General features: G+C 38.2%; 2 long non-coding RNA genes across 3 annotated transcripts in view; one reads left to right on the top strand and one right to left on the bottom strand.

Annotated features, from left to right (window-relative positions):
* Nucleotides 1-4,161, top strand: part of LOC107075683 (uncharacterized) — a 152,986-nt gene extending 148,825 nt beyond the window's left edge. For both annotated transcript variants that reach the window (XR_011183044.1, XR_001477196.2), the window contains one exon: nt 3,018-4,161. This is a non-coding gene — a long non-coding RNA (uncharacterized lncRNA). The remainder of the gene's footprint in view (nt 1-3,017) is intronic.
* An 8,910-nt stretch (nt 4,162-13,071) lies between these two features.
* Nucleotides 13,072-26,068, bottom strand: LOC138224737 (uncharacterized). The gene is made up of 3 exons (XR_011183162.1): nt 25,927-26,068; nt 14,982-15,057; nt 13,072-14,418 (listed from the first exon to the last, which is right to left on the bottom strand). It is a non-coding gene; the product is annotated as an uncharacterized lncRNA (long non-coding RNA).
* Between the last annotated feature and the right edge of the window lie 214 nt (nt 26,069-26,282).

The following is a 26,282-nucleotide window of genomic DNA, read 5'->3' as shown; positions in this document are numbered from 1 at the left end:
TAGAAGTCTTAACACCTACAGTGTTGGAGTCTGGTAGCAATGTGCTTGACTTTGCTGGAGAGCATATGACTGCCACGTATTTTCTAATTAAAGAACAGCTCATTTAAGAGGCAGGTGGAGATATTGGATTCTGTTTAAACTAATGTGGGGGCTGTAATACACAGCTAAGGAAGAGAGGTCATCATTAATTAATAATTTGAATCGGACTCCCAGGCGATTTCAGGCAGTAAAGAAATGAGCTCCGAGCACAGAGTATCCGTACTTACAGCACATTACCACCTCATGTACAGAGAAATAGTGAGGCTTTCAGAATAGGCTTTTGACAGTTCTTCAAAATGTTATGTACTGGAGAAGTGGTAGCATTATTATTTTTATTATTAATTTATATGGCTTTTATCCGAAGTGACTTATATTGCACCCATTTATATAACGGGTCATTTTACTGAAGTAATCAAATTACCTTGCTCAAGGGTGACACAGGAGAGGCCCACCCAGGATATGAAGTCAATGCCATTCCTGTACCAGTCCAGGGCCCTAACCAGTACTATACAATGCTGTAGACCTGACAGAATGATCTCTCTGGGTTTCAATGCAGGTTTCCCTAATGTGTTTCTGGCTCATCAAGTGTTTTGAAATTATACAGCGCTTGCTAATACAGCACTTGGCAAGGCCAAGGTTCAGACCTATTTCAGATTTTCCAGTTCATTTGCACAGACCTAGATGATGCTTCTGTATGGTGTACAATATTTTTGTTATTTACAAAATATTTGTCTGCCTTCAAGCTTGAATTCTTTGCTTTTTTGTCCACTGAATTGCACACAGTCAGCTGTGTTTTTTCTCTCCCCTCTTCTGAGGACAGCTTTCTATAATTAACTTGCATAATTAAGCAGAAAATATACTATAGCAGGAATTGACCTGCATATTATATGCAATTGGAAGTCCAGCTCAATCATTTAATTATGGTTTACAAATTAAACTGGGCAAAAGTATAGGCTTTGAGTGAACACGTTTATTGTACTTGACATTATATGTTTCTTATATCCTAATTCCGCCCTACCATGCATAGAAAACAATCTATTTATTTCTTAATCATTTTGTAAGCAATGCCTTATATTAAAAAGAAGCTTCACAATTAAAAAAAACTTAAAACAACTTCCAAGATTATAACATGATGTTAACTGCCTTTATGAGCTGGCCTGTCATCCGATTTTCTAGGTTTCTTTAAAGCTCCTGAAGCTCTGAAGGGGTGGTACAGTACATTAGTCCAGTTGGGCCAATAAGAAGCTTGCTTAGGTCATAAAGTTCTGTTAGAATGAAAATCTACCAACATACCTGTATCAGCTCTCCTATCAGAACAGACCGTTTGGTCTAAAACAATCAGAAACGGAGCAGCCTAAATCCACAATTGTCCTGGGTATTGCAAAATATTTTCCAGGACAGTTTTAAGTGTGATAAACTGTAGAGAACAGCTAAACATGAACTTTAGGAGTAACTCAATGCAAGCTGTCCTAAGAAGTGGTGATGCTTAGTGTTTGCATTTGAGTTTGAGAGCCATCTGTTATAAGCTGATGAATCACGCCTTATATCCACAACGAGGGTAATCACAGCCCACTGAGGCTATTCCAGACTACGCAAAACAATGTGTGATACTATGGGAGTTTCAGAAAATGAGTGGTGCCTTTCTACGAGAATCTGTGTGCCTGACCTGAGCTCGACACCAGAAGAAACGATTGTGGGGTGCAGGGTCTGACATCAGATTATACAGGCTTCCTTCAGGTTAGCACAAGTAAGATGATTTGGATAAAAGCAGCAGTAAAGCTGCCGAACATCACAAACGTTGGATGTTGTGACCACATTTTAAAACACTCCAACACTCTTCAGGGGATGCTAGCCAAGTGAAACCTGTAATGTCATATAAATATCATAGTGTGAGAACATTCTTTTATTAGAGCAAAGCCCGAGTCCTGGCTAAAAATATACATTTCAATATCTATATTTAGGATATGCAGGAAAAATGTGATCGTGTGTGTGCAGATTTACAGGTCCTGGCTTTACAGTTATACTATTGGTGACATTATGTTACAAAGATGAATTCTGGCTTTGGACTGTGTCTGGAAACATGAGTACCTTGCACAAAATCCAAGTGACCATGGAGGAGCATGCAAACTCCACACAGAAGATATGTTAGGACAGAAGCTGTCTTATGAAGTGGAGATGTTAGTTTGCACTAATTAAAATTAAATGGAATTGAAACTAATACCCGAGAGGCAGCAGCACTGACACTCCACCATGCTACCATTTCATGTTTGATTGTGTTGTTCAGTTCCACCATTTGTTTTACATTTAACAACATATATTGTCATTCTTTTTCTATCTTTAGTAAGTTGTTTTGTGTATATATACATCTGTGGGGATCCCTGTTTTACACATACATGCACAAACAAGTTTTAGAGCCTTTGCTATTGGTCTATGTCAAGAGAGCGTATTTTCTAGGGATGGGATCGAAAAAGATGTTTCCCAGGCATTTTATGGGCTTGATCAGGGTGGGACTGCAGTGACTGACTGACAGATGACACAGAGGACAATTTGATAGAAATAAAACTTCTAATTGAATAGATAGAAATCAGCAAAGCAGCCAGAAGATAATGAAGCACATAAACATGCAAGCGTCTCTCTAGGATTCCGTTTCTTGAACCGGAGTCCTTGGCTTCAATCAAGTCTGTTTCCCTAATAATGCAGAAACTGAAATCATGAAATTCTGTCAATACCACACAAAAATAGCCTGCTTCTCGGCTATTTATAAGCTTGAGCCAGCTCCCAGAAGACCCTGGGACTTCCCTTCCAAGGTTTCTTCTCCACTGAAGCATGTGGGACTTAGATAATGAGCATTAAACAGCTTCCAGAAAACATAAGAAGCACTTCAAACGGGAGAAGATAATTCCTCTGATCTAGTTTGTTGGGATATGTAGCTATTTTAATATATCTGTCAATTTTCTAAGAACTTTATCCCATTCCAGGTCGCAAGGGAGCCGCAGTGTAACCTGTAAAACAATGGACAAGAGGATGGACACACCCTGGACAGGACATTGGTCAATCAAAGGGTACAGAGAAACCCACTCACACTCACAAGCACATCAGGGCCAGTTTTCCCAGAAGCCAATTTATCAACCAGCATGTCTTCAGACTGTGGGAGGAAACTGGAGCACCTGGACGAAACCCACTAGACCCCAGGGAGAACATGCGAACTCCACACAGACAGCACCCCAGGAACCGAACCCAGGGCCGCGGCGCTGTGAGCCAGCAATACTAATCACTGCTAATAGCTGACATAGTCTAATCTAATAACCGATCAGTGATCAGTCATCTTACATAGTTCTTTGTGCACCATTTAAGAATATTTCTACACGAAAGACTGAATAACAAACTGTAACACTACAATACCAGTGAAGAGTAAGGCTTTTATATGGAATTGACAAATGCTCCTGTTTTAGAAAGATAAACCTTATGCCGGTAAGAAATTCCACATGTAAACCACAGTATAATTCTGAAAAATGTTTGTAATACAGCAGGGCTTGGATATGGCAATTTTAAATACTTTATACAATGAATGTATTTATTAGAAAGTATTAATAGAGCTGTGATGTTGGTAAGATATCAACGTGCTCAATCATTTTACACAAACTACAGTGAAACCAACCCTTATTGTAGATTAACAGGATGCTAGTAATAAGGACTTGGCCCTCACCTGAACCACACACCTTACCCTAGGTTTAGGGGAATGTAATGGTTTTATAACCATTTACAGCTTCATTAATAATAATAATTGTTTAAAGAAAGTTATTACCTTTATTCAGTTTTATTTCAAAAGGCAAAATGAAAATGTGAGTTGAAGATAATTTAAGTTTCTGAATCACATTGTACAGTTTTGCACCACTTGCTTCTTGTATTGACAAACAATTCTCCATCTTGAAGCAAAATTCACATTAGAACAGTAATAAAACTTCTTAATATGCAGGTAGAAAGCAGTATAACTAAAAATAGTCTTGTTTTTCAAATTAACTGTTAATATAGTTAAGCAGGTGGGTGTTGTATTATGACAAGGTGTTAATGTACTCAACTATCTTACACAAATTACAATAAAACTTTGCACATTGTGCTACTCAAACGATTTGACTTGTTTTGTGTAGTAAATTCCACCTTTGCAAATACCATGTCCTGAAACTCAATTAAAAGAATGGAATCAGGTGTTCCCAAATGGTTAAAACACTCTACGATAGAAGATTTTGTTGGGAGATTAGGAAATGTCAGTAGTTGACCGTGACCATGAATTCCCAAATGGTGATACACAATTAGCTAAACAAGGCCATTCAGCCCTTAGATAGTACAGTAGCTAATTGATCCAAGGGTTTTATGCAGTCATTTCTTGAAAGAAGCCAAGGTATTGTCTTTAACAACCTTGTCGGATAGCTTGTTCCATACTCCCACAACCATTTGGGTAAAGAAATGACTCCTCTCCTCTGTTCCCAATGCACTTCCACAGGACGTCTACTTGTGTCCTCTGGTGGGTGATTCACTGCTCATTCTGAAGAAGTCCACTGAGTTGGTTTTGTTACTGACCTTGGACGATTTATTTACTTGTACTGGGTGACCTTGTAATGATCCCTGTATGTGGCATCTATCCGCCTGTGCAGGGCATTCTCTATCTAATATCTCGCTGCTCTTTTGTGGACGGATTTTAGAGCAGCAACATTTTCTCTAATGAAGTGACCAAAATGTTTTTACAATATACAAACTGAGATCTTACTGCCACAGTCTACAATTTTAACATAACATCCCTTAATTTAACATGTATGCTTTTACCCATATAACAACGATACTATGATAATAGTTAGATGATAACCATCATCACATTCTAATCGTTTTGAAAACATTTATGCCTTTTCTGTGCTGCTACTATGTGCTACAGAACTTTGTTCTTCCGCTGCCTCAACCGCATTGTTCAACTGCTGTATTTGCCTTTCACTGTCTAGACGTCTCCTATTATATAATGGGAAGTATAATAATGAGGGCTCCCATTCCCATTGTCCTGGATATATTTGACTTCATCTTTAATGGTTTGCAAAATGGTTTTGCAATTGTAGTAATGAAAGCACTTATTTTAGCTTCTATTGCAAATTACCTTTCAATTCCTCCTTTTTCTACTTTTCATCTTTTTTATGTGTGCCTTCAATCAATTGTTTTTAATATTTATTTCCAATTCATTATTCTCATTATATTACTTTCTTGTTTTTTCCCTAATTGATTTGTTGAACCCTTGGGATCGCATTTTCAGCTTTTGATTTACACACTCTGGGGATAAATTTGTTCTGAGCTTCAAGCAGAATCTGCTTAAAATGTTGCCATCCATTCTCCGCTGACTTCAAACCTGTCCTGTGCCATCTTTCTTCTCTTAACTTTCTCCTTCAAAGTCTGCTTTCTGAAGATGGTAACCTTATGCTTTGGATTAATTCTATATAGTTTCAGAATATACTTCTGTTCCAAGTCTGGACTGACTTGATTGGGAAGACAGGATCTGTACGAACATTTCCTCTTGTAAGTGCTTTGACACCCCCAGTAAGAATGCTATCATTACCTATATCCACCATTTCACGTTCTGCTGCTGTACTTTCTACATTGCAGATGTCTCAAAAACTATTTTACACATGCCCTGTAAAATTAAATAAAGGATTTTCCTGTAATGAACATCTGTATTTGGTCGGCTATCATATTTCTAACACTACACCTTTACTCGAGGTCAGATTTGCCTGCCAATATGGTTGTTTCAGGCCTGTCTCATGCAATGCGTTTCCTATACTGCTAACATTTACCGTAAATATAAACACTTAATTACTTACTCATTTAGTTATAAGCACTTAATTACTTACTCATTTAGTTATAAGCACTTAATTACTTCTCCAGGAAGGTAACTTCCTTTTGGAATTTCATTGTTTTGTCTGTCTTCCACTCTAGTTTATTCCATTATACATGGCACAGACATGGAATTTCAAACAAAGAAGATAATGTATGAAGATACCATCTGTGTGTGGGCATCGATTTTATATCCGAACAAGTTATGATTGTTATTTTTACAGTTAAAGACAAACCAATCGGATATAGTTCTATAATTGTTCCTACAGTATTCTGAATACTAAGAACTAATCAAAGGAAAAGAAAATGTGTATACAGGAACACCACATTGCAAGCATCACATTAGAAGTGGGCTGAGCACATGGAAGGATGTGACTTTTATTCAGAATACTGACAGTATTCATATCCAGAGAAAAATGAAAATCACTCTATAACCACTTTCTAGACAGAAAAGCACAAGCAATCTTCTAAAATGAACTATGGGTGTGCTTGGCAAAAAGTAGAAAACAGATCTTCCTCTGGAAAGCAGAGCATCCATTGGAAGCTCACTCGAACATGGGGAAAACATAAAAACTCCACTCTTCGGGTTGAACCCAGTGCCCCAACACTGTCAGGCAGCAATGCTAACCCTACCTTTACCGCAGATCTAAACGTAGGCAAATCAGGTTGTCAGTCCTCAACACATACTTATTAGATTCCAAAATGAAACAGTGTCTTACTCAAAAACAAAAAAGTCTTGGTTTCGTCTCCAGCAGCACAAAAAGCCGGAGAAAAGCAAACAGATCTAGCGGTCAGCTTTGAGCTTCACCTATACTGTTCTGGACACCTAGTGACAGATCCCATATTGAAGCGGAGCCACAGAAGAAGAGTTTTGCCAATCTTGCAGAAATGATCTGTCTTCCTGGAAAAATGCAATGGTTTGCTTTTGCAGCAGCTTTTGGAGCAAATACGTCTACATAGTATTATACAGTAGGTAGTAATATTATTAGTGACATACGCACATTTCCTGTTTCTGCCTGAACTACATAAATAAAAATAGGATCTTGGTGGAACATGAAACCTTGTGCCAGGAAATTTAAGACAGACTCCGGGTCTAGGCACATACTGTAATACAAATTGAGTACAAGGTAGTGTCTGGAGCTAAGGAGCACTATAACCTTGCTTGCCTAAAACCATTTTGAGAACCCATTGAAACTATTAGTTTCATCATGAAAAAAAGATGCATTAGAAACAGTATCGTATACAGCTGAATTAAAAAAAAACATAGAATGACACAGGTATGAGAAATGTGTGCATTACAGTCCTTAAGAAGTTCCTTCTGGAGAGGAGAAATTACAATTTCCATTATAACAGTCTCATTATTTTCTGATAGAACTTTGTTTGCTCAGGATTGAAACTCCAGTCCTGAACCTTATGCCTTTACTTTTCATAATCTGGAAAATGGGGGAAAAACACTTAGCGGAGAAGACTCTGCTTCACTTGCTACTGTATATTGATCTTCTCCAGGATTAGTATCTTCAGAGTATCCCCTAATCTCAAACTGATTGCCTGCATCACCTGTGAAATACTGCATTAATGTTTTACAAAATTCTTGGAACCTGACACTTGAAAGTGTAATGATTTGAGCCTGCCTGACATCAAATGCAGTCTCGAAAAGACTGCTCTTTGAGGGCTGCCAGCTCACGGAGTTCTCTTGTGTTGGGCACTTCAGACAAGCTCTTTGTCCCACATGTGTTCTATTGGAGGGAAACATTTTGTTTTTCATTTAAAAGCTCTCTTCTCCCTCACTCTCTCATCTCTTGTTCTCCCCACTATGCCAGTACAGCTTAATTAGAGTTTACCAAGAAGGAAGAAAAGATTTGAACATCAGGTTTCTAAAGCCCTCAATGCAAGGAGGGGGGAGGTCTGAAGAATTTAATCCTGTCACGGGATATCTAGGTAATCTGTACACAGTTTCAACAAAGAACGTAATGTAACCATGTCAGATTCCGACAATAAATTCTGTGCTTTATGGAACCTCAGAAATGAATGTCATGAAGAGCAAGTTCAGAGCCTAATCTAATTTCACTGTGGAGAAAAGCATTAATTAGAAGGCTGCAAGCATTTATTTTCCTAAAAAGAAAAAAAATAGATCCAGTGCATGACTACACTGTTTCAACAGGATGTAGTGAAAAGCGGGTTGCGAGTGAAGCAAAACAAATTAGATTTGGCATCGATAAATGCCACCTTCGATGGTACGACACTAGAGTGATGATAATTGTACACACTGTCCATTTGGTATGTGTGGTCCAGAGGGCAAATTTGTGTTCTGCTGGATCTAAATGCTGTGTGTAAAGTGAGTGTACAGTTAGTGAGCAGTTTTTCCAATAAGTACTGGTTTGTGGAGATAATTCTTGGGATCACTGTTTCCTATTGGACTGAATTTGTTTTTCATATGGAGCTTTAAAGGAACTCTTTGCTAATTGTGCTCTTTGCCTCTTTCTTTCTAAAACAAATGGTCAGCCGCAGGAAGTGGGCCTGATTTGTCTACTTCTCGTTCTCCAGAGGTGAAAACTCATTGTGCTGTTGAGTAGATGTACTGGTCAATTTTCTCTACAGGAATTCAACCAAAACTTATACCGCTATCCAAAGTCTCTGAAGTATTTCTTAACACTGCAGCATATTAACCACTGATTAAGGTAGGAAACTAAACAGTGTTGTCAAATGATTGAAATCAATTTAATTGATCTAGAGGGCTTGATAGCATGTATACCTGAAGGTCTACATGTGGATTATTAGGTAGATGAACTTCTGTGTGGGTGGTGGAGAGCGGATTTCACGTGGATGTGTGTGTGGATAGGAGGTTGTATATACTGTATACAGCATCTTCATGTGTGGATCTGTGTGGGAGAGCATGTGTGGGCGTACAGGTTGGAGGGGGAGCAGATGTTCAAACACAAGAATTTAAATAAACTTACAAGAGTTAATTGCTTCATTATGCTCATGTTTTTCTGAAATAAAAAAATACTTATGTTAGTGCGCTATGTAACTCCTTCCAGTGTTAATAACAAAATCCAATCTGAAATACAGTACCAGAAAAAAACATGCAACTATTTTTAGTCCTAATTTCAAGCTTAAGGATATCAAGGGAAGAGTATACAAGATATATTACACAGTTTATTCCTAGGAGTGACAAGTGACAAGTGACAGAACACTGTGATTTAACAAGTTAAAAAAATGGACAAAACAGCATTTTGCTTTATCTTGCAGTTTAGAATTATGTATCTGTGGCTGGGGGTCGCATGTTATTTGATGTTTTTCTAAAGTACAATATGTTTAATCAAATAAATAGTTGAGACCTTCAGCACATCATGCAACTGATTGGATGTGGTCAAGTCAAAGACTTGGATTGCTTATTTTTTCCTTTAAATGTCCTTTTAATTGAAATATCCATATAATTATGCAAAGTGAATATGTACTACAAGCAATATCTACGCTGTACGTAATTATAGTTTGTTTTTAATATCCAAATGTGGATTGCTGGGACTTATATGTGACATGCCCTAAATAACTTACAGGCTGATGCTTTCTAAGTTTGCCCTTCTGAATTTATTCTTAATCAGAGATGTGTGAGAGATCAGTGTGCCTCCTGCCAGCTGGACCCTCTGTCCTCCTGGGTGTCAGGAAAGGCTGATTATAGAGAGTGATGCTGGTAGAAAAGCTTAATTTGTTTTTATTCGGTTTTATTGTAAAAAAAGGCAAGACAAGAAAGTCACAAAAATGTATCCCAATGATCATTAACATGAGGCAAATCCATATTCTCTCTGCAAACACACGAGTGTCTGATATAAGATCACCAAAGGGACACAGGTTATTTGACATGACTTGTCTTTATTAAAAGGTGTGCAGTCTATTATTTTGTCTAGCTGAGACATTGATAAAGTGAGGGGCGAGAGTCTGGCCATGCTGATGAATAATACAAGCTAAAAGAGATACCTACAGGTGCCACATGTGGCTCTGACAACATAATTAGCATAAATGTTCTCAAAGGACAAGGAGCAACACATAAGGATATTATCAGCCTAGGTTTGAGCTTTGAACCTCTTGTGACCTGAATTCAGATCTAACTATTCATTTTACACACTGGTACTTTTAAGATATCAGTGCTTCACTGAAAATACATTTTTGTAGAATTCTATTTTTTAAAAATTCCAGGAAGGCCAGAGGATTTAATGGCAAAATATTTTCAACAGAGGGAAATGAGCAAGCTCTCAAGGATAAAAAAATATGTTTTGTGTACAACTGAAATTGACAAGAATCTCATCTTGTGCTCATGGACAGAATACACAAGCAGAGTAAAAAATATTTTTCTTCTCAGAAAGTACCTTCAGTAACCTGTAAACTGCACTTATCAGCCACTGTTTAGAGGTTAAGGTCAGTTCAACCTGTAAGGTTGCAAGCACAAACAACCAAAAAAAAACAAATATGAGAAGAGATCTAATTACTGCCCCCCCTGCCTATCTGAAGGCAGAAGGATGTTTACTTTCTGCCTCAAAGCCTTCTTTTTAAAAAACTGGTTAAGAGAAAATCACATCCATCTGAAGCAATAATAACCCATCCAAACAAATCCGACCAGGTCAGAAGCAGTGTCAGTGCAATGAAAAGCTTGAGGCCATATTGGTGAATGGAGACATTTTTGTTTAGATTTTGGATGTCTGAGATGGTATACTAACAAACTTTATTTGTTAATTTCTTGTTTTACATCATTCCCCAACATAAATAATCGCCACTTGGATAACAAGTTGAGTTACCTTTAGTCAAAGTCAAACTGCAAAAGAAAACCTGTTGTTTCAGGGTGGAAACTATTGTCAATAATAGCACTGGTGCAGTCAAACGAAAAGAGAAGGACTTTGTTCCTATACGGATACAATATTGAATGATTCTGGGAGGACAAAGACACTTGCTCCAAATGCCTTTTAAGTTCTTCGATCCAGACGGCACAGGTTCGAGTCTGGGTTACGTCTTTAACCCATGGTGACAGGAGATCCCCAAGTAGTGATACAGTACACATTTCTACACTAGGAGTAGGATTGGGATTAATCAGCTAGGGCTTTCCTGGCTCCTTGAGGAACTGTGACTCTCCATGATGTCCCAGATGCCTGCAAGTGTGGGGGTAGAGGAGAGATCTCTCCTCCAATGGGCACTAAAATGCTTCACCTTTGTTATGGAGATCGTCACATATCAAAAGCTGGGAGGCTTGACGTGTTCTCCCCATGTGAGAACAGGCCTAGTCACTGTAAGCAGAGACAGAAAGATGAAACGACTGCAAAGTAGGTAGGTCTACAAGTATGATAAAGTTGAAAAAGAAAATGGTAATACTAAAATTCTAAAAAAAATATTGCAATGTTTTCATTTTATTCCTACTCAGTCCCAGGATTAGGTGTCAATGTAGGTAGACTGCTTGATCTTGGCAGATGATGCAGTCTCACTCATTCCCCTGTTCACAGTGGTGACTAACTGTTCACAAGAACACTCTGTTCATTAGGCGAGCTAGGGTTTTTAATCCACTTCTTTGTCAGTAGATAATCAGAGGTCACTGCGTTTGGATGTACATCAGAACTCCAAACTTTTCTTTTTCTCCCTTACCTTCTATTGTACAATACAATATTTTGGGATTTCCATAGTACGTCTGATCTAACAAGAGAGATTTGAAGAGGACTGCGTTATACGCAATGTCAATGAAGTCAATTGGCTGACTGAAACCTTGAAAACTGCTGCTATGCTGTGCAGCAACAAAATTTAGTGGATGCACAAATAGGACAATGGAGAAAGCAGCCCATACAGTATTCACCAGTTAGGTGTGCTTTCCATGGGTCAATTATTATTTGGTTGACGTATTTCGCCGCTCCATGATAAGCAGTTTTGAGGCCAACTAAATGTATACGTTCCCAGTACATCAATGACCTTTTGTTTCTACTCAGACAGGAAGTTATCTACTATAATGTACTGCACGGGGACATGGCTCATGTAAAGATACTCCACTGGCTGTTTGCATTGTCTTCCAGTCAAAAAAAGACACCACAAAACGTTTCTGATATTTAGGCTTTTAGTGCAATAGACCAGCATCCGGTAGTTTCAGCTTGGATTACAGGTTAGTCAGGTCATTCCGACTCGCCAGTGGATTTCCCAAGCTCTTACATTTTCAAAGAACCTTTTTGCAAACTGAATCCACATAAATTCATCTCTGAAAGGAATAAAATTCCCAATCTGGGCATTCATACTTTACTAGAATAAATTCATTATTCATTTGTGTTGGGGGGGGGGGGGGTGCACTTACGGTGAAAATAGGGCCTCCGGGGTGAGGTTATTATACCTCAAAAACAAAAAGAAAAAAATCTTTACCCACTGTCAAGACATGAAACTGCTAAAAAAGAGAACAAGGAATGTTCAAAACGTTCTGGAATTGATTGATGGAATTTGATTTTGATGCCTGGACCTTTTTAATTTGAATGTACATCCAAACTTCATGTTCCTTTCTCTCATTAATAGACTGTTGTTGTCTGGCACATGCTGTGTTTCGTCTGTTTTCTAGCCTCCTGTCTTGTACACAAGAGCAAATATTTGGAAAGGCAGGGGGCCAACAGAAAAAAAGGCAAGGCAATTTATATTAATATCTAATTGACCCCTCTGGGTCTTATACTGAGAAAAAGATCTTTTTATTTTTCCTCTATTTGCACAGGGTTCCTTGTCCCCAACAGAATAATGTCCGTTCCATGTACATGGTTTATAGCTCTCTGCCTCATAGACAAAATATCTTTACAGCAATTAAAACAAAGTAAAACCACCATTATCTCACCAGAGCTTCCGGTTATAATATGAAAAGAACATTTATGGGAATCTAATTTGTGTGGCAAAATGATACATCCATTGGATGAGTCATAGATGGAGAAATAAAAACTGCAATAATGCTCAACACATTACATTTATTTAATGGGTTATCATTTGCTAATTAAACTAATGTTCCTATTGTGATTGGGAATAAACAACCACTTGGGAAAGCACAAAGTGGGTCACTAAGCAATGTCTGGCAATCACATACTGTAAGCACTGAAATGTCTTCATTTAAATTCCAAGATATTTTTAATTAAAATAAAATAGTATACCTATTACAAAGAATAACTTCAGATAGTTTCCTGTGATCAGTAGTGCAGAAAGGGGCCGAAAGTAAAAAATAAAACAGACGAGCAGCTTTAAAATATGTTATACTTTGTTGCTGTCTCTTAAGGGGGTTCTTTAGTATCAACTTTCAGCCTGGCTGTTCAGAGTCTCAGTCACGAAGTGGACAAAACAGCTTTTTCTTCCTGGCAGTGTTGTCTCACACATTTACTGCCTTCCCTGAGATCTGTCTGGTGTTGAGGTATGTGGGAAGTACACGCCATCTAACTATTAGTCAAATAATTTCTACAGCAGTTCCGAATCTCTTAGTAGTTCAAGCTCTTGTACATGTTAAACAAAAACATAATTCAAGCCATAATATTTTTAATGATTTTATCCTTTAACACGTCCAGTGGGTGAAGAAAAAAAATCATTAAAATAATTACAGAAAGCTTCATATTTCTAGTTGTCTCAACAAATACAACCTGCACTTCATCCATCCACCTTCAATAACTGCTTAATACGACACATGGTCACAGTGATTCAAGAGCTTAATCCCCCAGACAACAGGCACAAGGTACAGGCACACGAGGAACAAATTAGAGATGCCAAATAACCCAGACGGCAAATATTTGGACTGAGAGGTGAAACTGGTAGACCTGGGGAAAAACCCATGTGGTCACAATCAAACCAGGGACCAGGAGCAGTTCTTATGACCATACAACCTGTAAAACTTAAAATTTAAACTCTCTTCATCTGACCTTTTCATAACACTGGGAACACTGTACTCTATGAGAAAACGAAACTCCTCAAAACAATTCAGAAAATAGATGGTTTCTTGTTTTTAATTTGTATTACAGAAACTTACTTTTGTGTTTTAGCCTTTACTGCCTTCAGATGGCTTTTCTGTACTTGTGATGCAATACTTCAGCCAGTGTAGTTTTGTCTTGACAACACATGTTCTGCTATTAACACACTGTCAGTATCTTTTGGTCAATAATACTTCCTCCAAAAACCCAAAGAAAATTAGAATGATTCATGTTTCTCCTATGCCTTTGCTCTTTTCCTAGAGTCAGTAATTGGAAGGTAAATACCTACTGCAGATGTCTTTGCTTTCAAATAAAGTCACAATAGTGATTATCTGAAAGGTAGCTTTAGATTCAAAACTGTAAAAAAAAAAAAATACTGTATATCATTTAACAGGGAGTGGCAAGATGCAATTACAGTGCTCTCACCAGTAGAGGATGTTAAAGGTCCTCTAATTGTTTTAAATTAGACACACTGGGGTGTGCACTGTGAGGGACTGATGTCCCTTCCAGGGTGTATCCTGCCTTCAGCCTGTTGCTTGCCAGGATAGGCTCCAGCTCCCCAGCAAACCTGCAATGAAAAGGTTAAAAACTAGATGGAAGAATGGATGGATGAAATGATATTTATCAATTAAATTGGTGGGCATGGTGGAGCAGTTGTTGGCATGGATAATTTGCAGCACTGAGGCCCTGGATAGATCCGGGGTGCTACCTGCGTGGAGTTTGTATGTTCTTCCCATGTTCGTGAGGGTTTCCTCTGGGTGCGCCTGTTTCCTCCCACCGTCCAAAGACAGACTTTGTTACTCCAGCATCCTGGTCAAATTTCCCATTGGCCTTTGCCAATCATGGTCTCCTAATAATGCCCATCTCTGAACTGGCTTCATCACTTTGTTCTCCTCCCCACTGAGAGCTGGTGCGTGGGGAGAGTACTGGTGTATCATCCAGGTGGGGCTGCACACAGGTGGTTGTGGAGGGGAGTCCCCAGTACCTGTAAAGCGCTTTGAGTGGAGTGTCCAGAAAAGCACTATATAAGTGTAAGCAATTATTATTATTTATTGGTCCCGTTCGATATAAAGCAGTGTCTTGATCATTCTGAAATGGTCTTTGGTGGTGGTGGAGGGGAGTCCCCATTACCTGTAAAGCGATTTGAGTGGGTTGCCCACAAAATATTCTTCTTCTTCTTCTTCTTCTTCTTCCTCTTCTTCCTCTTCTTCCAACAACCAGAAAAGTTAGTTAGTCAACAGGATGAGCCATCGATACTTACATGACAAGAACAGGCTACAATGTAAAGAAAAAATCTCATAGCATCACAAAAAAAAAGAATGAAGATGTCAGTATTTCCTCATTGCATTGACTTTCCTTTCGGTAACAGCTAAATTAACCAGCTATATGGAAGTGCACACTTGAAACGGATGTCAGCATGCTAAAACAGAGCACAAACACTCCAAAAATGCTCTTCATTTACTTCCTGTTTGTCTCTGAAAGGCCGCATTTTGGAATTGTTTTTTTTTCAGTTTTTCCAATAAATATAGTTTCTAAGTAACTTCTAAAAACAGACATTCACATTGCATCACCAGACCACAAATAAAGACAGGATCCTTTGTAAATTAAACTTGATTTACCACGAGCATATACTGATTTTTGACCATTTCACTTTCATTAAGGTTAATCAATGAGGGCAACAGTCTAATTCCAAATTCCTACTTGGCTCATTTCCTTGGGCTCAAAATAACCAATAACTAATTGAATAAATACAGGTAAATTTTAAATTATGAAGCTCAGCTACTCAGCCTGCATCCTGTTATTTAAAACTGGAAAAGTAAGAACAAATATTGATGTGGATTTAGACGAAAAAATACATATATACAGCCCCTTCCAGATATATTCTTATCCCATGATGAAATAACAATAAACAACAGAAATATAACAGAAATATTTTAAATTTGATAAATATTTATATTTATTATATTTCTCCATAAGAAATTAAAAGTGTTATGCTATAATCTTAATAATATTGCACGGAGCAAAGTCATTTTTTGTCATAAATCAAGTCTAGAAAACATATGGGCCACAGCATTCACCCAATATTCCTGAAAAGAAACCTGGCAAAAACAAAATATTGACATTCTGCTCTTGCAAGTGCAATGCATGCCTTTGGAACTCTTTAGGAGGCCTCTGATGGTATCCTTTCCCCCCAGGGTATGAAAGGAGATAATTCACAGAAGTCTTTCAAGAGCAACGTGCATGGTCATATCTGAGGTTAGGGAGTGTTTGTAAGGGTGTAGGGGCCGTGGTTCTCAAACGGTGGTATGCGTACCACTGCTAGTACGCTAGATGACCCTGGACATTTGTTGCGTGCACTGAAAAATTAAAACGGGTTTTCATATTTTCTATTTTAATAAAATGAATTTGTGTGTCAAATAAGCAGCCTACGTACTACGATACAGCGTGCGCCAATACTTAAGTGGACCCAAGAGCTACTACGTAATTCTAATACATTGTATAGGAACCCGTGCTACAAACTTAACTGACCAATTGAAACAGCTAACATCGAGCAGGAGAACGTGCGTGATTTTGGACCAATGCCAAACTTGTGAGCCCAGGAAAGCGTGATAGAAAAATATTTCGGGACTGTTCTAGGTTAATTTGAGAAAAATACACCGAGCGTCTTGGTGTTTCGCTTCCATGCGCATGAAATAAAAACTTATTTTAACTTCTGAGACGGACTCCTGAAATGGAAACGGGGGGAAATGAGAGCATGCGGATTGATAAAGCAGGTAAGCCCCACCCTATTTGTGAAGAAGTGTGTTTACCGTTGGCAAAAGAGCTGACACGTATTATGTGTAGAGAAAAGGTTGCTAAACAGCTCGACCTGCTGCTCCTTTCGAATGACACAGTCGCTCGTAGAATTATTGATATGGCAAATTATGTCAAAAGTACGTTGACAGAGCTCGTTAAGATGAGCAGATGCTTTTCACTGCAATTAGATGAGTCTGTAGAGTCTGGCCAATTTGTTCTTTTACGTTAGATATGAGTTTGAGGACACGTCCCATGAGGACTTTCTGTTCCGAAAGCCGCTACCAACAAAAACTACAGGAGAGCACATATTTCAGCTTCTGAATGAATTTATCGAAGAGAATGGCATTGACCTGAAAAAATGCATCTGAGTTTGTACAGACGGTGCTAGAGCCATAACAGTCAGATACAGCGGTGTAGTTGCACGGATTAGAGAGGGTGGTCCAGATGTGAAGTCGACGCACTGCAGCTTTAAAATCTGTTAGACTCTGCTTTCAAAGTTGTGAATGGTATCAATTCTCAACCAATGAATTCACACCTGCTTTGCTCGACCAGACAGGCTCACCCCTTTCACTGAAATGGTAAGTGCTCGGTGCTGTTTTTATTATATGTGTACTGTATGCGCTCATCTTGGTCATTGAGATTTTCTGGGGTTCCCATGAGAAGATGACTTGTAGGTGTTACAGTACTTGGATGCTTTGGTTTGATCAGGGGTGGTACTTGGTCCAAAAAGTTTGAAAACCACTGCTCTAGGCAAATGGTCACTGACCTACAGAACACGTACAAGTTAAGGAATGGCTGCAAACAAATCCATTGCTTTTCCCAGTAGTGTCTGTTACTTAAGGAATTCAGCTATTCAACAGGCTGAGGTTGAAAGCATATATGTCCGGAGGATAGTCATAAATCCAAAGGATATCTTGAGGATAAAAAGGGTCTTAAACTGCTTATTGATGTTGAGCGGGTGAGTGTGATATTCACAGCCAAGATGCAAGGAAGAAACCTCTTATGAGAAGACTCCGTTTTGAGTCTTTTGATCTAAATGACAGTTAAAATAATGATTTCTGGTCAGATGATGCCAATATTAAGCTTTATGGAAATGCTCAGCAGTGTTATTTTGGTATAAAAAGTTACCCATTCTGTGAAATATCACTGGGAGTCCATTACATTCACCCAATATTCCTGAAAAGAAACCTGGCAAAAACAAAATGTTGACATTTTGGGCTTGTTCTTGGGTCCTGGAACCCCTGTTGACAGCTCTATTACATACAACTACAAGGACATTTTGTTCTCTCTGGCAGAAAGAACCAGATGGTGCAACAACTGGTTTTGGTTTTCTCTGGCAGGAAACCCAAACTGGCTGAAATCATGCCAAACAATCTAAAGAAACAAATATCTAAACAAGCAAAGGAGGGGTTAACTGCACGCGAAATGTTCTTGACGGGCCATCTTTCACTTTTCAGCCTTCATTTCAATCAAAGATCTGTAGTTTAACTCAAGGATGGACACCAAATGTCTCATAAGGACCTTGAGCAACGTTCAACGTTCTCCCCTTGAACATACCAGAACCTAAGATGCAGTATAGCTTTTGGAAAGCAACACATTTTCCAATCTATACATTTTGTCATTATTTCATCTGAGCATGAGTAAATCTGGAGAGCGCCGGATATGACACTGTGTTTCCTGGGGTGTTCACATAAAGGAAATATCTCCTAATTCTAGGTTACTGGAAGATGCAGTAAAAATTCCACCAATCCATTTTCTAAACTTGACTTTATCCAGTACAGTTCTGGGGGAAACTGCAGTCTAAGCCAGCAAGCAACAGGCACAAGGCAGGATTCAACCTGGTTAGGATGCCATTCCACTGCAGGGCAGACACAAACACACACGCTCACATTGGGGATACTTTTAAATACGCCAGTTAAGCTGCCAGTTAAGCTGGGATGAAACCAGAGTACCCAGAGGAAACCCACACAAGCGCAGGGAGAAGATGCAAACTCCATGCAGGTTGCAGTCCAGGAATGGAACTTAGTGGCCCACCACTGTAAGGCAGCACAGCTAACCACTGTGCCACTCTTGTAGTGAGTTACAGTATCTAGACAGATATGAACTAGGCAAAACATTGTTTGACAACAATTGTTCAGGTGGAGCTATTATTATGATCTTGTGTTTTTACTTCTTCTTTTCCAGCACCTATTCATCTTGTCTGTGTTTAGGCTTTACCATCACATATTTTTATTAGACTTACACAATATCTGGAGCACTCACTTTCTGTTTCTGCCGAGCCATTTCTGAGCACATCTGTCACAAGATCCTTGGTTAAAAACAGAACGAGCCTAATTTGATATAAAAAGCACAGAAGCAAAGAGAAGTAGCATTCTGAGCATTTTAGACAGGGATAACAAATCTATGTACAGTACAGTACTAATAAATATTCGATTCGATTTGAAGAAACAAGCATTGTTAAAATGAAAACACCTCAGGTAGAGCTGCAGAATTATAACATTAAACCAGATATGAGTCACTGCCTAAAAAACGTTTTGAATTTTGAAAGATTGTGTTTAAACATGAAATTGTTTTCAGGCTCTAATTTGTGACAGCAAACGTATCAGCTCGGGTATAGAACTTTCAAAGGTGTGCTGCAGTTACAAAATCATTCTACATTAAGCAAAATGTTGGACAAGCTTACATCTTTGTGATTTGAAAAGGTAGACATACTGTAGACATACAGGCAGGGTTTGTACTGTATGTTGATTCACAGTAAGGAAGCCTCTTAAGAAGTATAAGGAAACCAATAGAAATAGAAATAGAAAGCTGCTTCACTGCAGTCTGTAATATGATCTTCACGGTTACAGTACCAAAGACCATCAAACTTAGAGAACCATTGAGGAGAACAATTATTTTGTGATAATGAAATGAATGGAAAACACAATTATGCCACTGAATAATGACAAAGACTGGCACGTGCCTTGGGACTGAATCCTCATGAAAAAGAGAAGAGAGAATGTCACTCAAGCAAAGACTTTGTGAAAGAATAAGGAGATTATTATTTTTTATTTCCTTTCTATTAATAAGCTTAAAGATATGGTGGTTTGATTCACAATACTAATGTTTGTAACACAAGTACTGTAGTAGCCTGTGATGTTCAGAGCAACCTTTTAAGCAGTTTATGAGCACAGTTAAATAAAAGCCACTGATTCTTGAAAGTATGCGGTTTACAGTATATATAATCATAACTAAGAACACGCACCTTCTCTCTATCCTTGTGTCCCATATTGAAGTCCATGTTTTTGTTTTATCCAAAATCACCTTCTTCAGTCAGTCCAAGTTCAAAATCACCAGTTCACATTCCTCCTCCAAAAATGAGTTTCCTTTCTCCGTCTTAGACCCAGACTGCTTTGACTCCTTCCTTGATGTACCTGAGGCAAGGGCTTTCCAGGTGAGTCAGATTTCCTTGAGTGCTTAGTCATCTCCAGGACCCCATGGTTTCCTGGTAGTTTTTGACCTTCAAGCTGACTCTCCATAACACCACTCACTGGTCCTTAGAAACGCCATCAGCATTGCTGATGGGAGTGACCCAGTAGGGTTGAAGAGAAAGTAACCACCTTGTAACTCCACTGTTCTGACACATCCAGGTTACTGCTGCCAACCACTGACAAGTATGAGCTGCAATATGGAATGCATACCCTTAGTGATAAGTTTTCATTCATGTTGTTTTTTCTGTTTTCTGTTACTTCTTTGATATTTTGGTTTTACACATATGCTATATAGGGTTGTTAACCAATGACCAAAAAAGACAGACTGAGAGTTTTGTCCTCAGTTGGAGCTCATTTTCGTAGCTTCTTTTAACTCACATACTGTATAACAAAGAATGATGTCCTTTTATCAGTGCTTGTCTCATTTTAACAACAGTTCAATAGTCTGACCTTAATGTCAGCAACATTTTGTATAATTAGGACCTTATATTGTGTTCATGCATAACTTATTAGGATTCATGAAGATGTTTGCCTCTCAGAGGCATAGGTCTAATTGTCAAGGACTGAATTCTTGGAGATAACTCACAAGTGGCTTAAGAAACAGACAAAAATTAAACTTTAAATCTGCCCATAAGAGCAATAGAAAGGACTCTTGAATTTTTGTGGTTTGTTTCACTCTGAAACAACTACCTGTACCCTATTCTCTTTTTCCCCCAGCATATACTGCATGTAAAGTTGATCAGCTAAAAGACAAGGTATAAAGTTTTTTTTTATTCATCAGTCTCTCAGTGCTTCTAAGGCTTAGTCTGATCACAGAGTACTATAATGTGGAGACATTTTCAGACTGTTTGGTCTAGCGTGGATTTGTCAAATAAAAACCCCACTGCTGACACAAAAATAGCAAGTAAATGAACGATTTCTAAGCGTGTGATCATTTTAAGTATTTGCCAGTAATGGATTTTTATATAAATAATGCAGCTTGGCTTCTGGAATAGGTTTGCATGCTTAATGTTTTTAAAAATCCGTATGTAGTGCATGATTTAATTTGGACTTTCTACATTTAATAATAAATGAAACTGTGCATAAAATTGAAGAACCAGTAAAGAGAGAATATTGAACAACTTTTGATTTTCCTTTCTTTTTGCATTTATTTGGACAAAACAGAGGAAATGGACAGTATTTATAAAACATCACAGGCGACTGCCTAGGACTTCAGTTGAAGTTGTAATGGGATCTTTTTCAAATATGAATAAATAGGTAATTCTGTTAAGGACCTGGACACCAAAATCTTCCTGTTGCTCTGGCATAGCTATATCTTTTTCTCTTGTCTTCTAATTATACCTTTAACAGTTGAGCAGCATACAGCCAAATAAATTACAATTGATCCAATGCTTCACATGTGGTCGATAGCATTGATCTCTAAATCAAAAAGACAAATAGAAATCCACATTTTATAATTTTTTTTCCGCTTTATAAACTGCTCACCAGCAGTCTGTGGTGAACTACACTTACAGGGTTTTTAATACTGTATGCTTTCCCAAACTACTGACATCAGCTTTCTGCTGGGTGTGTACAGCTTCACCTGCTGAGATTCAAACAGCACTGGAACTGCCTGCAAATGTCAGAGTGCTTCCGCCTCAGTATGGTGAATTCTGCTATTACAAAAGCTGGGACTCCAGTTTTAGAGGCTATTGAGGGCCCTATAACATTACGTTACTGTAGCAGGCTCAGATAAAACCTGTTACATGTGCAGAAACAGACATGAGGGATGCAGGAACAGACATTTCTTCGATATACAGTAATACAGACATGAGCGTGGTTTTGGGGCATGGGGGGATGTTTCAAAGTTACAGTAGGTACAGAACTATTAAAAGAATTACCCAGGAAAAAATCTCTTGAGACTTCCCCTCCCTTCTTTCCCCTACTACAGTCAATCTGTTCAAGAGTTTTTTTCACAGGTGATACTGTGTTGCTGTTATTAAATGACTGTTTTTTCTGTTTTTGATGTAATTATTCATTATTATTGTCAATTTTGTATTTAATATGAGTACTAAGGCTCTGTGTTGCTAGACATTCTTTCTTTTCTACTATTATTTTTCCAGCAATTCGAACTTTGTGCTAAAAGGCCTGATGAAAGCTTTGCCAAGGCATTTGTATTGGAAGGGCCTGCCAGTATTGAAATAAGCTTTGTGTATGCTGACCTGGTTGCCACAACAATAACAATTGAAGTATTGAGTTTTCACATTCTGGTGCTATAATTGCTCTGACTGGCATCTGGATTTACAATATTTTTTTCTTATTGCTCTGTTTTGGTGGAAGAACAAAACCAACAAGATAGCATGTTTGTGATGTCCTGGTAGTGCCTATTAAGTCGTTTCTTTGAAAATGGAGGCCAGCTTCACTGTGATTTTTCCTCTATTTCTTCACATTAGGTTTTGCAAATCCTTTATGGGCCCTGAAACCTGGCAGCAGACTCACTCAACTTGTGTCTTACAAAGGGTTCCAATTAAGGAATGGATGAATTATCAGGTCTTTACTGGAATAACACTTATTGTCACCTGTATTTTCCCCATGTTTTTCTGAGGACATAGAGATAGTCTGTAAAGTGTTGCAATCTCCTGTCATCATCCATGTACTGAACTATGTAGGTCACTGCATACTACAAACGGATGTACTGTATAAACAGGACAGCGCTAGCGCTAAAATAATTTTGTCAAATGATAATAAAATGGTAAAAATAAAGGTTCAGTACAGAAATGGATACAAATAGTTGTGCCTTCCATAAGCTTTAAAATAACTCAAAAGCTCTTAAAAGTTCAAAAGGACTTTGTATAGCATAGACGCTTTCCTGCCAACTACAAGAATATGAGTATGCTACCAGAGGTCAAGCATAAAGCTATAACCTGACATTATCAGTTCAAAAAGTAATAAATCCAAAGAATCATTTTAAACATTCTCACATACTGTAGCAGGTTTACCCTTGTGCTTCTCAAACAGATCAGTGAGGACCTCACAGAGGCTACATTAACACTCCTACTTTTGCAGCATCAGAAGTCTCTGGTGGCCGGTACAATGCATAACTGATGAAAGATATGTACAGTAGGACATGTCGTCGTGCTGATTGATCTTCTCAGTAGCACGCAAATATCATTTCCAGTTACCCCAGTCACTCAGGCCAGTTCGGCACACAGTAGGCTCACTTTCAACATGTTAAATTGACAAGGTAACATTAAAAAGTCATGTCTAGAAACATTGTTGTTGATGTGTATCTTAGAAAATGACATTATGTACAGTAGAGCAATTATGTATCTATTTTAGCTGCTCACTTGATTTATAAATGGCACAATTGAAAGATGTGAAAGATGTGAAGGTAATAGTAAATTGCTAATGATTCTGCACACTTGGCTCCAGACTTGTTAATAGGAACTGACACACTGAAGTGCCTCATTGATCGAAACGCATTTGGGGACCCAGTTTTAAAAGTGCATAGTGTTTCCAAAAAATATATTTCAAAGGAAAGTTTCAAGTACACATTGGGGGGGGAAAATAGTGTTGAATCATTTAACATATTTAGGGTTTTATAAAGTCTTTTTCAACTACAGCCTCAGTCAGCTACAATTAAAATGTTGTACACAATAGGTTTAATTAATCAAATAATCAAGATTATTGGTCTCTTATAAGAGCTTGCTGTTTGAGTTGATACAATCCAGTGCCACATTCTGATGCATTCACATTCCACACATTTTCAGACTTCCATCATTTTATGTAATGATGGCTGATGCCGGAAAGAAACTGATGATACCTGCTAATTATTGTGACACACGCGATGATTTTTTTTTTGGTGTGTTTCACTTACACAGAAAAATGTGGCATCACCATGTGACCACACAGTATACTGTATGAAGTGGCACCTTACAAGCATTCTGTTTCACTGGTTAGGCCAGTAACTAGGGAAACCAGCAGTCCACATGAGCTGGAAATTGTTGTTCAATGCATTTTCTATATATCGATGGAAACAGATATTCTAAAATACCAGCAATATTTTAAAATGTGACGTAGGTCGGTATGCTCGCTAAGTTTCCACTTAATGCCTAATTCAATGGCCTCACGCTGGGCAAAGGGCAAAGAAACATGAAAATAAAAAAAGTTACTCTGCCTATTTTGCTTGGAGTTACTAATAAAAGTGGAGCGTGATCAATAGTTAATCAGGATGTTTGCACTCTGTACTTGGAATGCACTCAAATTGCAAAAAATATATCAAGTAGAAGTACTACCATTCTTTGCTTTTCCAAGGGTACCTCACAACTGACAACCAAAAGCCAAATCAACAAGGCATTCTGATGTTTTACACGTCAAAGTGTGTTTTTTTAGCAATGCTCAAAAGGGCAAAGTTTCTAAATGTATGTAGCTTTATTGAACAGAAGCCCAATGAAAGGATTTTGCTTATGATAAGCAAGACCAGTTTAATCTTTAGCCAGATCATTAGGTTAAAGCTCTCCTAATCAAGCTTCATGTAATATCTTAAAGTAATAAACACAAAACTTGCCATTTACTCTACGCAGCATTCCATAATTCTCATGATGTCAAAGTTGTTTTCATATTTTTTAAAGAATGTTCTTCAATTACAGTACCTGAAAGACAGGTTTGCTTCAAATAATTCTCGGTTTCCATTCTTTACTCATCTGGTTTTGTTACACATTCATTTATTTTTTTTGTTCCAGTCACAAGTAAATTATGGATGACTAAATCACACTTATACTTCTCTTTTCACTTATGTCATTTAGTCTGGTCAGCATATTATAAATGAAATGAAAATGGCTATTCTATTAATTGCTCTCCAGTTAAGTTAAGTGGTTCCCAAACGTGTGAATTTAATAAGTGCTCTCTTTAAAATACCAAGACCATGAGAGGTTTATTGTCGAATACTAAATTAGATTAAAATTAACTTGTGAAAATATGAATTTATCTTATTGTTATAGCAGTATTCCCTTTATAAATCTCAAACTTACTTTCACACATCAATAGTAACCCTAATATAAATATTCACTTATAATACACATATTGTGCTGTGAAATCACCAGCTTTTGTCTTCTGGTATTGTTGACCAGGAGAGAAATAAAGACATTCAGTCGTATTACATAGACAGGCCTCTATGATGTCTTTGATACTTGCACCGAATTTAAAAGGGTTTTATAATAAAGAATTTGGTTTGTATGTGCATTTCATGTTGATGGCAGCTTCCTTTATTCTTCCCTCTTCATTCAGTTTGATGAGACTGAATACCGTTTTGCTGTCACTTCTCGTCTGTTAATGAAAACTGTATTGGAATCCAAGTTCCCAGATAATGAAAATTGTGCGTTCTGCAACATAATTGTATTGTATCAGTTTGCAAGAAGCCATAAAATGAAAACTCCCAGCCAGGCACTTAAAGATAGCTTCATCTAGTCTTCTATGACTGACGGTGTACATTAAAATGTGTCAGAGTGACAGATAATTAACTTTTATCCACAAAGCATGCTTTTTCAAACATTCTTTCCGATTGGTGTATTTTACGGCGGTTTTCTCGAATACTTCTTACCAACTAATCAAATACTCCTCAGTAGCACTTTTTTTTTTCCCATTTGTGTTTCCCCATGCATGAACACAATTCCTCATTTACTGTATGTCGGTTGTGTTTTAGTTGTGTCCAATATGGCCAAGAACATAAAGGTTACAGAACACCCGTTGTTTGAAATTCTGGACAAAAAAAAAAGAACTAGCCAAGCACAAGCAATTCCTCTGCATTGTAGCTGGCTCGAGCAAACACCTACCCCGATATCGGCTGGATTCTTTCAGTGCTGGCACAGGTCTGCAGAACAGCACCAGGGTAGGCTGGCATGAATCTTCCACTGCTCTGCTGTGGCATTCATTAGGAAAAGTAGGTCAGGCTTGGGCATGTGAGCAAAGACTCCTTCCCAGTGGCCTTGGCGGGTGTTAGTATTTTAAATTCCTGCTCCTCTCCACGCTGTGGGGGGCGGCAGGGAGGGGGGCTGGCTGGAGGAGGTGGGGCCAGTCTCTGTGAAAGGATGAGAATGAGCTTTTTTGTCCTGCTTGCATACCCACTGATTTCAATGCCCTCTGGTTAAGGCAGGGGCCAAAGCTACCATATGCACTGAGAGCAGGTAAT

The sequence above is a fragment of the Lepisosteus oculatus genome, chromosome 23, assembly GCF_040954835.1.
Source record: "Lepisosteus oculatus isolate fLepOcu1 chromosome 23, fLepOcu1.hap2, whole genome shotgun sequence".
In the NCBI taxonomy this organism is placed as follows: Eukaryota; Metazoa; Chordata; class Actinopteri; order Semionotiformes; family Lepisosteidae; genus Lepisosteus; species Lepisosteus oculatus.
Note: the sequence above shows the minus strand (reverse complement) of the source record. Positions and strands in the feature narration are given on the sequence as shown.